At 33.6% G+C, this 14,147-nt stretch overlaps 1 protein-coding gene across 2 annotated transcripts in view; it reads right to left on the reverse strand.

The window, feature by feature from the left end:
- Window positions 1-14,147, reverse strand: part of LOC114872376 (glycogen-binding subunit 76A) — a 55,733-nt gene that overhangs the window by 8,907 nt on the left and 32,679 nt on the right. The window lies entirely within an intron of this gene.

Raw genomic sequence — 14,147 nt, forward strand, 5'->3', positions numbered from 1 at the left:
GACGGTCACACACCGTGACGTGTAATCCTACGTCGCAGCATCCTTGAATGAAAATAACGCTCGCCCGTTCTATTTATACGCTTTTAAATTCCATAAGCCAGATTTATAGATCCTCCTTCGCCATTCAGAAACACCGGTAAATCGCCTGATCAGAAGGGATCGATCGAAAAATTCTCGGAACTTATCGTCACGATCTTTAAATCGTGATTATCACGTGCCATTGAAACGTAAGTTTTACACCTATATTTTTTTTTTATGATTTAAGGCTCATAAGGCTATATTATAGGGAATATATAACGTTCGAAGATCTTCCTTTGTTTTTTATTTATTACTACCTGATGCACAGATGCTTAATCACAAGTAGGTATTAATTGCTCGTTGTTACTAATTATAACTTGTTTGTAAACAAGGTGATAAAAATGAACTTGCGTTAATGACATGGAGGGAAATTTGAGCATGGATCACAAGGTTGGCTCACAGCCACAATTCTAATAGTAAGAACGAGTACAGGAAAACGGATGGTCATCTCGATCTACGTAATGATATTTAAATACGCAAAATGTTTCATGAAATGTTTCAAACATATTAATTAAGAAAAATAAATATATAATTAAGAAAAGTGAATTTTTAAGAAATATTGTACCATAATATGGATTATAAAATTAGAATTTAATAATGAATCGCTAAAGTGAATCAAATAAATAAGGACGTTCATTTAAAAATCTTTTTGCCCACGTCATAATCTGTTGATCGTTCTTACCTTTCCCTGAGGCCCATTGTTGCACCGATCCATGTGCACTCGAACGTGAAGCAACGAAAGGATGAAAATAAAAAGAGCCTCAGCAGGAAAGCAACGCAGAAACGTACACACGAAGACGAAGAGGAAGAAACGCCCTCGTTTCGCCTTCTGCCTTGCAATCGCAGAGCTCTGGCAATTATTTTTGGCGCCGAGCTGGCCATAGCCGATCATCGAAAGCAATTGGTCAAGAAATGGAGCGTGATAGATGACCACCATGACTCGCTTGCCCAAACCGATCATGCACTGATACATCGTATTCATCGATTTTTCAATTAAGAAACAAAATTTAAAAAAAAAAAGATGAAATATAAATGTGTGAAAAAATATAATAAATAATACATTATATTGTGTATTGTATTATAATATATGATATTATATTTGAATATAAATAATTTATTTTATAAAAGACCCCGCACCGATCTTATGGAAATTGGCTCTCGACGGATTTGGATGAATTTTGGGAGAAGGTCCAATTCAAGCTCCTGATCAAAAGTTCTCACGGGACAAATTCCATTTAAAGCAGAATTTCGACTCTGGAAAGCCTCAAAGGGGAAATAAGCGGATTCATGGTAATGAAGATTATCATGAATTATGATTTAGGATATTGCTGAGTATCATTGATGGGAGTGTTCAACAAAATCATTTTTCCAAAATCTGGAGAAAACAGTTTTGAGATTTCAATCTAATCGCAAGGGGCTGCGTGAAAATTAGAACAATATAAATACCATTGGCAGAGAACCAGCTCTGCTTACCTGGTGGTCGGTGATCCGACATTTTGCAGCGTAAAATTCGTAAATACAAAGCATCATTGCGTGATAGTTAAAAGCTTTTACGAAACGTAAATTAAATTTATAAAATGACGAGATATTTTGAAATACCTCAGTCAATAATATTGAACTAAAATAGTAATTTTCAGTACATTTAGCCAATTGTCACAAAATTCTATGCAATACTTCCTTTTATTTATATTTAAAAAATCTGAAAGCAGAAAGCAATAATTTTTAAAGGCACGGTGTGAAATTTAAAAAATGAAGATAACATGAAACGCGAAATTAAATTAAAATTAGGGCTCTCTCCATGGTCCGTCGTCCATGGATTAAGAAGTTAAAATTAATGAGGTAAGTCGGTGGTAAAGAAACTAACAGAAAATATTCCACAGCATCGCGTGTCGCTGGAGAATAATTATGCAGCTAGACCGTCGGGACGCACCTAGAAAGAAGGACCTTGCCGTATTATTACGCGCGGAGAACGCAACAAGAAACCATCGTGCCTACGGCATGCAAAAGCTTCTCTCTCGGGAACTTCTCTCCTGGCTCGGGTTACACCTCGCCCCACCGACACTCTCGATCCCTATCGGTATCGTAAACTTTCTTTATCTAGACCATAAATACAGAAAGAAGTTCGCGGATGTCCGAAACAGCCCACGGCATCTCGTCAAAGCCAGGGCGTTCCCGTTGCCGCAGTAATATCGCTGTACGAGTACGCGGACCAACAGCCTCGAAGCGACTTCTTGCATAACCATTATCTATCACGCACGCCTAGACTTCCGATAGACGAGAATCGGTGTACGGGGATCGTGTATAAACACCGATTCCATATGAAGAAACAGATGTTCTCGATACGATGATCAGAAGTTTCGTATCACGGTTCCTTATCTATGCCGACCTACAACTGAAACTATGTTTGAATAGTAACCTTGAGGACGTACAGTGAAGAATCGAGTGTGTTTCTCATTGGAGACACGATGAATCGATCGTACGTGGTTGTTTCAATGATGAATGATGATTAGGTTTGAAGAGTAGAAAATAGTGTAAGATTTACTGATGTTAAGGTACAGAGTGTGGACTCTTGGAGCAATTTAAATGAAATACAATTCATCCGAGGATTGAACTTTACTTTGGGCCACACAAGATTAGTGACTTTTTATATATATTCTAATAGTATTGATAAAAATATTTTTTAATGAAATTGAGAAAATACAAAATATGATTACGTGGTTTATAGAGGATTAACATTGATGCCAAACTACCGTGATGTCTTCTAAACGAACAAAGAGCAGAGTACGCAATAAAATCATTATACCGAAACAAACGACCAACTTCAATTGACCCCATTTCACCAAGTGGCACAAGGACCCTGACTGCTTCTCGGGAAACTTACTCCCCATGAGTGGTCCAGCATCATAAACGTGAATTTCAAGGTTGGGTGGATTTGGTGATCTTCAATTCCATTTGGCATAAATTAAAAAATCTAATTTTATGAGCTAATAGTTATTGGAAATGATGATATACTCATAGGAACTGAGAATTATAAAATGAGGATTTGAGTAGGACTTATTTTCGTAGAAAAAAGCTTTCGTACATTTACTTGTTTAATTAAGTAATTCAGTATGTAAATGTAAATAAAATAATTTTGTAACTGAATAGCCTTCTGGGTACTTCTTATTTTTGTGCCCGTCACTTCCACTGCATCCATACAACACCGCCATTTCTACTTTCACTTGGGTTCTATAATTTTATAAAATTCGGAGAAATCGAAATATTTTTAGCCACGCGATAAACTACTTCTTTTTAAAAATATGTAAATATTTTTTACCGCTCTGGTATACACAGTGGGCGTTCGAAAGGTATCTATTATTACAAATAATTTTGTTTACTTTGACAAAATAAAAAGATACATACTGGTGCTTTTAAAAATAAAAACAGAATGTTATTCAATCGTTTCGAGATCTTAAGGTGCGATTTAGAATCAATTAACCAAGATCAGAAAATAAAGAACGTTATCGAATGAAAAAGTGGCTGTAATTATAGAGGCGAGTGAAGAAAACGGGATCCTGAATTCATGTTACGATACGGTGCAAATTACAGTCATGAAGAGGCAAATTTTCATGCTAATTTGAACATATGAATACTTATTTTATCATCATTTTTACTTACTCCATGGCCAGTAACTGTACAATCAATTACCGGCAATAACTTCTCGATACGTGGTATTAGGAATCCCGTTTTTTTTAAATTAAATATTTCCAACCCTGTCTCACCAGGCATACCAAATAAGGCTAGCAATATCAGCAAATCGATACACCGTATTATAATGATTTTAATTTAATAGAAGAAGGTAATAACAGCATCAACATGATCCTACTTAACATTTAATGTTTATTCTAATTAAAAAAAGAAAAAACATCTTAATAATTTCTCTAGTTACTTTAACGAGTTTGCGTGCCTGTTGTTAAATATGCGTAGGACTTGACGAATGTACACGTGCACGTGCCCACGCGAGCAGAAAGAGTTGCACCTGGGAAGAACGGGACGAGGCATAAAAACAGCTTACAGCCGAGACTGGACAATGTCCAGAGCAGAATTTATCGAGAGCTTCAAGTGATTAGCAAATAATTAAGCCGAGAGCGGGAAGATGATAAACGGCCAAGGAATACGATATCCTTATGCATTCTCTATTTTCAGACCGACCTCAAAGAGCAGCCTAACGAACTGATATACAATTTCGTCGATTATCCGAACGGAAAAAAATGTGCATTACGTGTTTCTGCATGCAAAATGATTAAACAGAAATTATCATCTTTTTTTGTTAGGTACTAAACATTGATATGTTATCATATGAAATTTATTACTATCTTAGCTTAAACTAATTAAGAGTGAATTAGTTTTTTATTAAAAATGAGTAAAAATTCTCGCTATTTTCTGTAGAGAAGTCTTCCATGCAATAATTTAATAAAACCCAGAATAAAAAATTGCTAACAGCATTGAAGAAAATAAAATTTACCTCTAATTCTTTTCTACGCCTTCACCTTTAAATAAAAAATATATTCCTATTTTTATTTATTATTTCAAACCTGGGTGATATATCAGCTGGATAAATGAAACACCTTATATGTTTTTAAATAATAAATTATAAAACTATGCGTTGGTGTGAAATTGCACGATTCAATGGGATAAATACACTGATAAATTTATTTTTTTTCCAGGTCATTTTTTCAGATACGAAGGTCATCACTGTTTTCTTAAATGGGCTAAATATCTGTTGCCATAGTGGTGTAGCGAGAAAAGAGTCAGAATTGCATGTTACCAGATACAATAATTATTATTGATCTAATAGATACAAGAAATTATGAAAACATCTTTATAAATGGAATAAAATTAAAATGTTCTTTAATGGAAGAAAATTGTTTTCGTTAATTATTATAAATTACCTGTTTCTAACAATAATTGCTAACGGACAGTAGCAATCTTCGGTAGATATGCGTCTAAATGCATATCATGGTTCTTAAAACAGCATGCTTATTAAAGTGCTTCTTACGATCCAGATGGCGAAAACGGAGTGCAGCACTCATTAACACAGCAATGGCGCTGATCCGGATTTATCGACTGACACAGCGATACACTATTAGTCGGTTTTCCTCCATTAGAAACAAATAAAGTATGTGCTGATAGAAACTCGCAATCGTCTTACTAATTAATAGTCCCGGTTTCTGTTAGGAGCGCAGCGCAAGGTCGTAATGAATTATTATCGTATAACTAACAAGAGTGACACGGTCAAATGTTGCTTCGACACTTCTTGTAATATATACCATCCTATTACTGAAATCCTCCTTTTTAAATGTGCTTCTGATTTACTATTCATTAGAATTAATTTATTCATTCAGATTAGAAATAAAGATTTGTGTTTTAATGAAGTCATTGCAATGCCGCATAGAATTTTTATAAATCCTCTGTTAATGATTCTGAATGGAATTACACGAGTATAAAGGTCTAATAGATAAGCTTTTCTACTTAAAAAGGCATTTATAAAATGGCAATATATGAGAAGCAGGAATTCTCAAAATCCCAATTTCAGTGACATTAATATTAAAAGTGATTCAGAAAATGAAATAATATAATTTTTAATTATTAAAAATATTTTAGTGTTCAAGTTAGAAAGGGTCAAAATGACCCTTGTCTCGTCAATATTTTAAGTAATGACAATACGTTAATTTATTTCCTTTTGCATTTAATAATATTGCCAATACTAAAATAAAAATCGACATTATAGGTATAGGTATTGATTGTCTGAGAGCCCCTTTACACGATTGAAGATTAGGTGGCCGACTTCCTGGGCGTGATCAGAGACTCACACTCATGCATCGGATCCCGTGTAGGTACGTTCGCGCACCCAGAAAGCACTACCAAACAATAAGAGGTCATTCACTCTTGGCCCTTCTCGGAGCGTAACAAACGCTCTTAGTACAGTAGGCTCTCGTTATATTGCCACGAACGAGAGTGTAAGAGTGGAAAATTTTTTATACTTTCAAACTTTCATTTGGAGAGTGAAGGGAAATGGAAGAGTATCATTTCCATAAGATACGATGATGGAGTGGCACTAAAATGTTTGAAAATTCCTGTGAAGATTGAATCTCTCATATGGCAATATAACAAGAGTCAGTTGTACAAATGATTTCTTATTATTCGATATTTACTATCTATGTATTTATATATCTCAATATGTAGTCATTTGTGTCTGTTTAGATAAAATATAATATTTTCATCATCGAATTAATTTTTTTTTAAGAATTTGTATTTGATATATTGATTATAACCTTCTCAATGCATACAAAAATCATTAGCTTCCGAATCATAAAACATTTCCAATTATGAGCCTGTAACTGTTACATTATGAGTTTTTTGTTTATTTTCACGAGTATTGCATGCTGCTTAAATTTGGCCTGAACTTTCAACAACTCTGTATATAAGGCCTTCCCCACGCGTTTGGCTTCATAGAAATGTTAAATAAGCAAGCTCTTCAGAAATAGCGTTTCCAATGACTGTCTCATAAATTTAGCACAAATTCCAACTACGAACATCACTCGAAGTGCTGTCTAGTAGTAGAAATGAACAAATATGTACCGAATCAATATTCAAGTGTTATTAGCATTTCATGTTAAAGAAAATTAAGTAGGGAAAGTACAAAAATGTGGAATAATCACACGTAACACTTGATTATTCTACCATAGTATGTAGCGCAACCATACTTGACTGATAGAGGATCAGAAAAAATTTTCTTTATACCTTATTAGCATCATGATAATATTATCTGAAATTTTTGAAAATGTTCCAATATTTATCGAAAAAGAAATTTTTTATGATTGTGCCTCTGTTCTATCAAATATTGTAGGTATTTCACGGTTAATTGTCGATGGCTTGTTTAAGTCTCAATTATTCGTGAAGGTAGGCGTTACAAGAATTACGGGTTATTTCGTTTCCGGAGTGTATCGGAGACGAGAGGGAGAAATATTGAATGTGAATGAAGTAAAGTTTACAGAGAGAAAGGTTCACCGACTGTTTCACAAGTCGTCCCACAAGCTGCACAGTTATAGTACGGAGCGTATATCGTGGGCTGTAAAATGTTCATTCAGATATAGTCGTGTTTGGTATCATTTTCATTAAAATGATCTCAGACTGGGAGCTGAAATTTTGACCAACAGATTAGTGACAGGACGGAGTCTAATTTTGATTAATTAATTGCCTAGCAGGAATTTATCCAGACTCCCGATAGCTAACCGCTAGTTTCCCTTTGGGTTTATATGATCCACAATAAAAATTATATTTTTAAAGATCTCTTTCTAATTTTTTACTGAATTTAAATTTTATATTTATTTCTTTAATATCTTACATTTTTCAGAATAAACTGTTTTAGGAGCCCTCAAAGATTTGATAGTCCCGTGCTCCAGAAATCTTAATCCGGTCCTGCTTCCTGAGTGTAGATACTTTGTCAATTATCAAATCACATTTATGAATTACCTTGTGTAATTTATAAAACGGCAACAGTTCTAAATGAATTATTCAAAGTATATAAATCAATAATGAAAAGAGACACGTGGCAAGGCAGGCAGAGTTGTTTTCAAAGGATCTATTCTGGCTCTATATATTGTAACAGCGTCGATTTATTCTCATCTGATTGTTCACCAACGCAACCCAAATCGTGACCACTTAACCCATGGTTAGAGCAGCGTCGCAATTTATCCTGACAGATTTATCGTCGTTACTCCTACCAGGAGACGTAGCCAATCAACACCAAGACTTTGCTTTAATTGATTAACAACAAATTACGTGGGGCGACCATGTACGTGGGATACGTTGAAGAAAATGTTTTCCTTTCACATTTTACACCTGTCTCCTGTTTTTATCGTCTTTACCGCAGTCAATCATTCCTCTTGAGACTTTATTTTTATATCAAGCAATCAAGTAATTGGAATATCAAAAAGCTGTGAGACGACGTTAATATTTTTATTCAATCTCATCAAATAGGTTGTAATAAAAAGATGAATAAACTCTATCTTCGGAGTATACAGCCTATTCTTCTTTGTCACAAGCTATTTAAAAAACTCCAAGTAAAGGAAACCCCGAGGCTCCGCTAGACATGATTGATTTAGAAAATTGGATTTAAAAAACCTCAGGAAGTTGTTAACCCTACCGTAGATTAACACTACTATGGGTGATTATAGTCATTAGTTACAAGGCATGTGTGTTTCAACATTAGAAATAAAATTTAATGAACAAAATTTAATTTGAAAACTTTTGAAATAGAGTGCTTGATAAGTGCACAGGTAATTCTTTGAATAATTTTATTTTCCGAATTATGGAATGTAATAAAAATTCGTCAGAAGAACAAACTGTCGATTCATTGCTGATTATCTCGATTTATGATTCAATTACGTGGCAAAATTCTTAATAAGACAGTATAATACTTATCAACGATCGTATCAATGTTTGTATAACATTCGATACTTTTTCAATTTAAGTGCTATCGAACGTACTAATCCGTTTGGATTAATTAATCGATAAAACTCTCTCAGAAATTGTAAAATAGTTTTGATAAAAATTTAATTGTTACTTAGAAAAGACAATTTCACCTGCGACTTAAATGATCAACATTTATAATAAATCATTTTATATTACTCTAATTGAAATAATTCAATTTTAGGAACCCTAAAACAGCGTCTAAAAGTGTGTAAAAATTTTACTGCACCAACTATATTGCTTACGTTATCTTATCGACAGCTGACCTTGAGACTAATAATAAAAAACAATGCATAATAAAAACCTTAAAACATAGTCAAATATTTACAAAAAATAAAGTAACAATCAGAAGATGAATGCTCGTTGACTGAGACATAATATCAAGAATTATATCACGCCAGAATTCCAAAATTCCAAATTAAAAAATTCTAAAATTACAGAATCCTAAAACCCTAATTTTCTAACATTCTCTGATAAAATGTTGCGAAATTCAAGATACTAAACAGTGGACACTGTTAACAAAGCTAAGGAATCCGGTCCACACCACAAAAAAAGTCCTAATTACGTCAATGATGAATACGCATCTTTAGATATTAATGGGTTAAAGTGTCATCTTCCCCTTGCTCAAAAGTTGACAAATACGCGCCGTCCATGTAGTTACTTAATCGAGTGTCGATCGAAAACTAATTACACGGCACACCGATAAACTGCAACTTGGATTATCACACCAAGACCACGCCACTATTTTTTCACCTCGAGAAACATTCCATCGACGATGCGTCACCGATCGACCGAGTCAACAACCTTTCTTCTTTTATCTTCTTACGTTCCAATTGTTCGACACTCGTTGCAGCTTATTTGCCTAAATCGAATACGACGAAAAATTGCATCGGTAATCATTTCTACTCTCTTGGTCATCATCTATTCAGGGGAAAACCGAATTATCTCTTGGTACTAGTGGAATTTTGGTACTTATCGATAAATAAGAATAAACAACAAATGAAGTAACAGGAAACATGATTTCAAAAAGTCATTAAAATTGGGACTCTCTCGATGGTTCGTCATCCAAGGATTATTATGTATCTTCAATGCATATAATGAAGTCATGCATATTTTTTTAATTGAAAGGATCATCCTGGATTAAACTAATAAGAAAAAGGTATTTATCTGACGTCATGCAGCGATGCAAAAGTGAATATCAATAATAAATAAGATTATATCGAAGCGTATTTATTGAGTCAATAGAACTATTCGAAGGAAAAGCAAAAGACTTTTAAGAATAATAAATATCGAACCTAAAATCGAAATTTAAACGCAGATGGTTGACCATAAAAGCTGACATTTTGCGATTTTTTGTTTGCGTGAAATTTATTACTTATTTTATTAACAAAGAAATAGGGGGTGGGAAGGAGGGTAAAGGTCCCTTAGAAATTTGGAAAATTCGAATTTTTACATTTTTAGCACCTGGAATTTTGCAATTTTGGAATTATAAAACTATGGAATTTAGAAATTCTGAAATTTGGGAATTTTGATAATTTGGAATGTTGGAATTCTGACATTTTGAAATTTTAGAATTTTAGTATATTAAAATGATCGACTCGTCTGTACCCTTGTTGCATTTTCATTTAATGCTGTCGAAGGACAATCGAAGAAAAACAACGACAATTAACCCATACACCTGAATATTTTATCGATATACCTTGCAAGTTTGAATTATAACGCGAGGCCTCGCAGCTGACGAGATTCTACACGTTGCCAAGAATAAATAAAGTTCTGGTTTATACTTAGCCAAGATGGAAATTGTGACACTGTCTGCATTTCAAAGATCGTTTTATATTCAGGAACCGGTGAAGATCGTAAAAATCAATTAAGACGCGTCAAGGCGGCAATGAAGGTCTCATCCTCTGTTGAAAGCATCGAATTACGTTGAATCTTTTAAAGTACAACGACAAGTTTCCTTTAGCCCTAAGTAACTTAATATGATAAATACCTAACGTATTTTATCTTCCTTACATTTTATGCCACAACGAAATTCGCAATTTAATTTTACTGCAATAATACAAATTTCACTTTTATTAAAAATAAATTCTATTTAGAAATTATTCAATTCTTTAAAGATTTTATAAATATATTTTGTACAAATCACAGACATCTTAATCATACTTGGCACCACTGATCATCAATGACCTCTATACTATATAACTTGTTCTTCATTGTAAACAATTAGGAACTTCTTGTATCCGTCTCAAAATATACTTCATTTAACACATAGAAAATCAACTTCAATCAGAGTATATTTATTCACAGGATAAAAACAGGATGACATTTTGTTGATCATCACGCACGTATCTCCTTTGGCAATCAGTAGAAAATAAATACGTATTTATAAACGCACACACGTGAAATTCTGAAATACACTTCTTGTATACTTTGGTGCAACGCGAGCTTGCAAGATACTTGCATGCAACCATTGAGAAACTCTTCATTTCGTATTTTTAGTACAAACTGGTACCAATAATAGAGCCTATGAGTAACTTCATTAATAAAACAGACCGGTAAATGATAAGTATTTTGGCTTCGTCTTCAAAACGATCCCAGACTGATTATTATACGATTTTCTTATTTAAAATTTCACGATTCTTTAATCTTGTTTTTGAGTGTATAATGACTTAAAAATATTACTTTATAATGATATAAAAATCATCAGAATTGAGTCACAATTAAATACTAATAAACAGCTGCAGAGCAGCAGAGGAGATACTTAATTAGAGAATGCAAATTTCTGCAAATCCATTAATTACTTCTATTTTTAATAATTGGAATTGCAATATCTCTTACAAAAATTGTCCATTTTCAATAAACCTACTAATAAAAATTCATTTTGAGACCATAAAGTTATTTATGAAATTCAATAAATCTTATTAAGCAAGCGGAAGTGTGACTTGTTCTATCAATACATTAAATACCACATCATCCATATCTGGATGACACACAGGCGACAGAAATCCACCACGCATGTTACGGGGAATAATATTATTTACTCAGCTTAAATACACTAGAATTCAAATAATGTCTTAAGCAATTCGATAATGCATGATTAATCTAATAATAAACCGTACAATTTTCGTCTGGATTCTAATAATAATTTCTAGAATGTCAAGCAGTCTCTACTTTAACAATTATTCAATGTTAATAACTATTTTTAGAAAATCAAATAGCCTGAGTAAATGAATATCAAATAGACAAAGTTGCTAGCTTAGCAACTTATTCAATGTTAATAACTATTTTTAGAAAATCAAATAGCCTGAGTAAATGAATATCAAATAGACAAAGTTGCTACCTTAGCAACTTATTCAATGTTAACTATTTTTAGAAAATCAAACAACCTGAGTAAATGAATATCAAATAGACAAAGTTGCTATCTTAGCAACTTATTCAATGTTAATAACTATTTTTAGAAAATCAAATAGCCTGAGTAAATGAATATCAAGTAGACAAAGTTGCTACCTTAGCAACTTATTCAATGTTAACTATTTTTAGAAAATCAAATAGCCTGAGTAAATGAATATCAAGTAGACAAAGTTGCTACCTTAGCAACTTATTCAATGTTAACTATTTTTAGAAAATCAAATAGTTCGAGTAAGTGGATTCTAAATGGACAAAGTTGTTGCTTCAGGAATTATTCAATGCTAATGATAATTTCTCGAAAAGTAAGTAGCCTGAGTAAACGAATGGTAAGTAGAGAAACGAGACGGAAGTGCAACGGGTTCTATCGATGTCGCGCGCCACGCCAGTGAATGCGAAGCACGCTGTATCTGAGACGGCAGAGAAAGTCCGTGACAAGTTCTGCCACTGCCTATTTTTAAAGGCACACGGTATAAGGTCGTTGCAACACGACCGTACCACCGAGTACTAGCGATCGACGAATTAATCAAACGCGAACGTTACGTCTTTTATTGTGTTGTCTGAATAAATCCGTTACCTTTTCAATACACAACACCCCCCCGACTCACATCGTACATCAATTATTGTACGATCACCGTACGCGAGATCTTTCTTACCCGACCGATGTAACAATTTGCAACATCAAACTTCCTTCGATGGAACGTGACAGACCGCTAGGGAAACTTGCGATTCAAACCTGTTAACACGGCTCGTTTATAGAATTTATGACGTACGGACGTGTATCTCTTTGAACCTGATCGATAAGCGTACGTCACGGAAGGATAGAGATCTGGACAGCTCGAATACCATGGAACAACAATGACCGTGATAAATAAGGAATATTGTTCCTGCATTAAAGAACTTTATTGCAACGGTATTGAGACGTTATACGGAAGTAATTTATAAAATGAGCTGCTGCATTAATCATTCGATTAGAGACTCGACGTTTTATTATTAAAACAAACGTCTGCCGTTTGATTTTATTGAAAATTCATTGATAAATTTTCTCGATAAACTTGTAACTGTAATTAATATGTTTATGGAAAAGATAAAATGATTTTTTCAGCTTGCAGAAAAATTCAAGTTGAGTATTGTCTTAAACCTTGAATGGCGGACCATGGAGAGAGTCACAATTTTCACTTAATTTTGTATTTCTGATGTATTTTTATAACATGTTATAAATATAAGATATTTCGAGAAGAATTTTTAATAATAATTTCCTTTTCATACAATCTGCTTGATAAGGGACAAAAGGGATAACGGGAACGCGTATCATTCGTAATAGATGTTTCAGAATTTCAAGAAGAAAAGGATTCCGTTGCGAAGAAAGAATGCACTCGTAAAGGTATTACCGTTTCAATAACAAACGGGTATCGGTATCCAAAGACGATTACGTTGGGTCCACGAGTCGTCTCACGCAAGACTTTATAACGAGGATTAATATCCTTCTCTGTTTAGCCGAAGACTTACGAGTCGCAGATGCAATCGTCCTAATCCGAGAAAGAACGACGATGAGAAAATTTATTCGCACGGTCTACTACATAAATCTCTTAGCAACGGAGCTACGAATCTTAACGGAGTAATCGCGGCAGATATCATTCGATTAATGGCAAACGCGATCCTGCGAACCGCGACACAGGATCCTCCGCTAATGCTGCGGATTGCGGAACGAGAAAAACTACTGACAAAACGGGAAACGATTAAACGAGACGGTTTGAAGATTTCTCGATACGCTACTTGTAACTTTGTTAACTCTTCTTCCGCCTTAATATACGAGACACTTAGAACGTTAAATGATGCAAGTGATGTTTTACAGATTTTTCAATTAAGAACAGAAATGGTTAATTAAGACATTAAATATAATATTATTACTATCCTTGATAATTAGTAACTACCAGTTTGATGGTATTCAAATTTTATAATTATTCTCCTAATTTTACAAATATTTATATTTTTATTTTATTAGTAAAATAAACATACTCTTTTGTTTTAAAAAAAAGAAACATTTGCTTACATTTATTGTATAAATGGCCATGGAAATGAATAAAATTTAATAATAATTCAATTAAATGCAATTGTATATCTTGAGAGAAAAAATTAAACACGTTATT

This window comes from Osmia bicornis, chromosome 5, assembly GCF_907164935.1.
Source record: "Osmia bicornis bicornis chromosome 5, iOsmBic2.1, whole genome shotgun sequence".
Classification (NCBI taxonomy): Eukaryota; Metazoa; Arthropoda; class Insecta; order Hymenoptera; family Megachilidae; genus Osmia; species Osmia bicornis.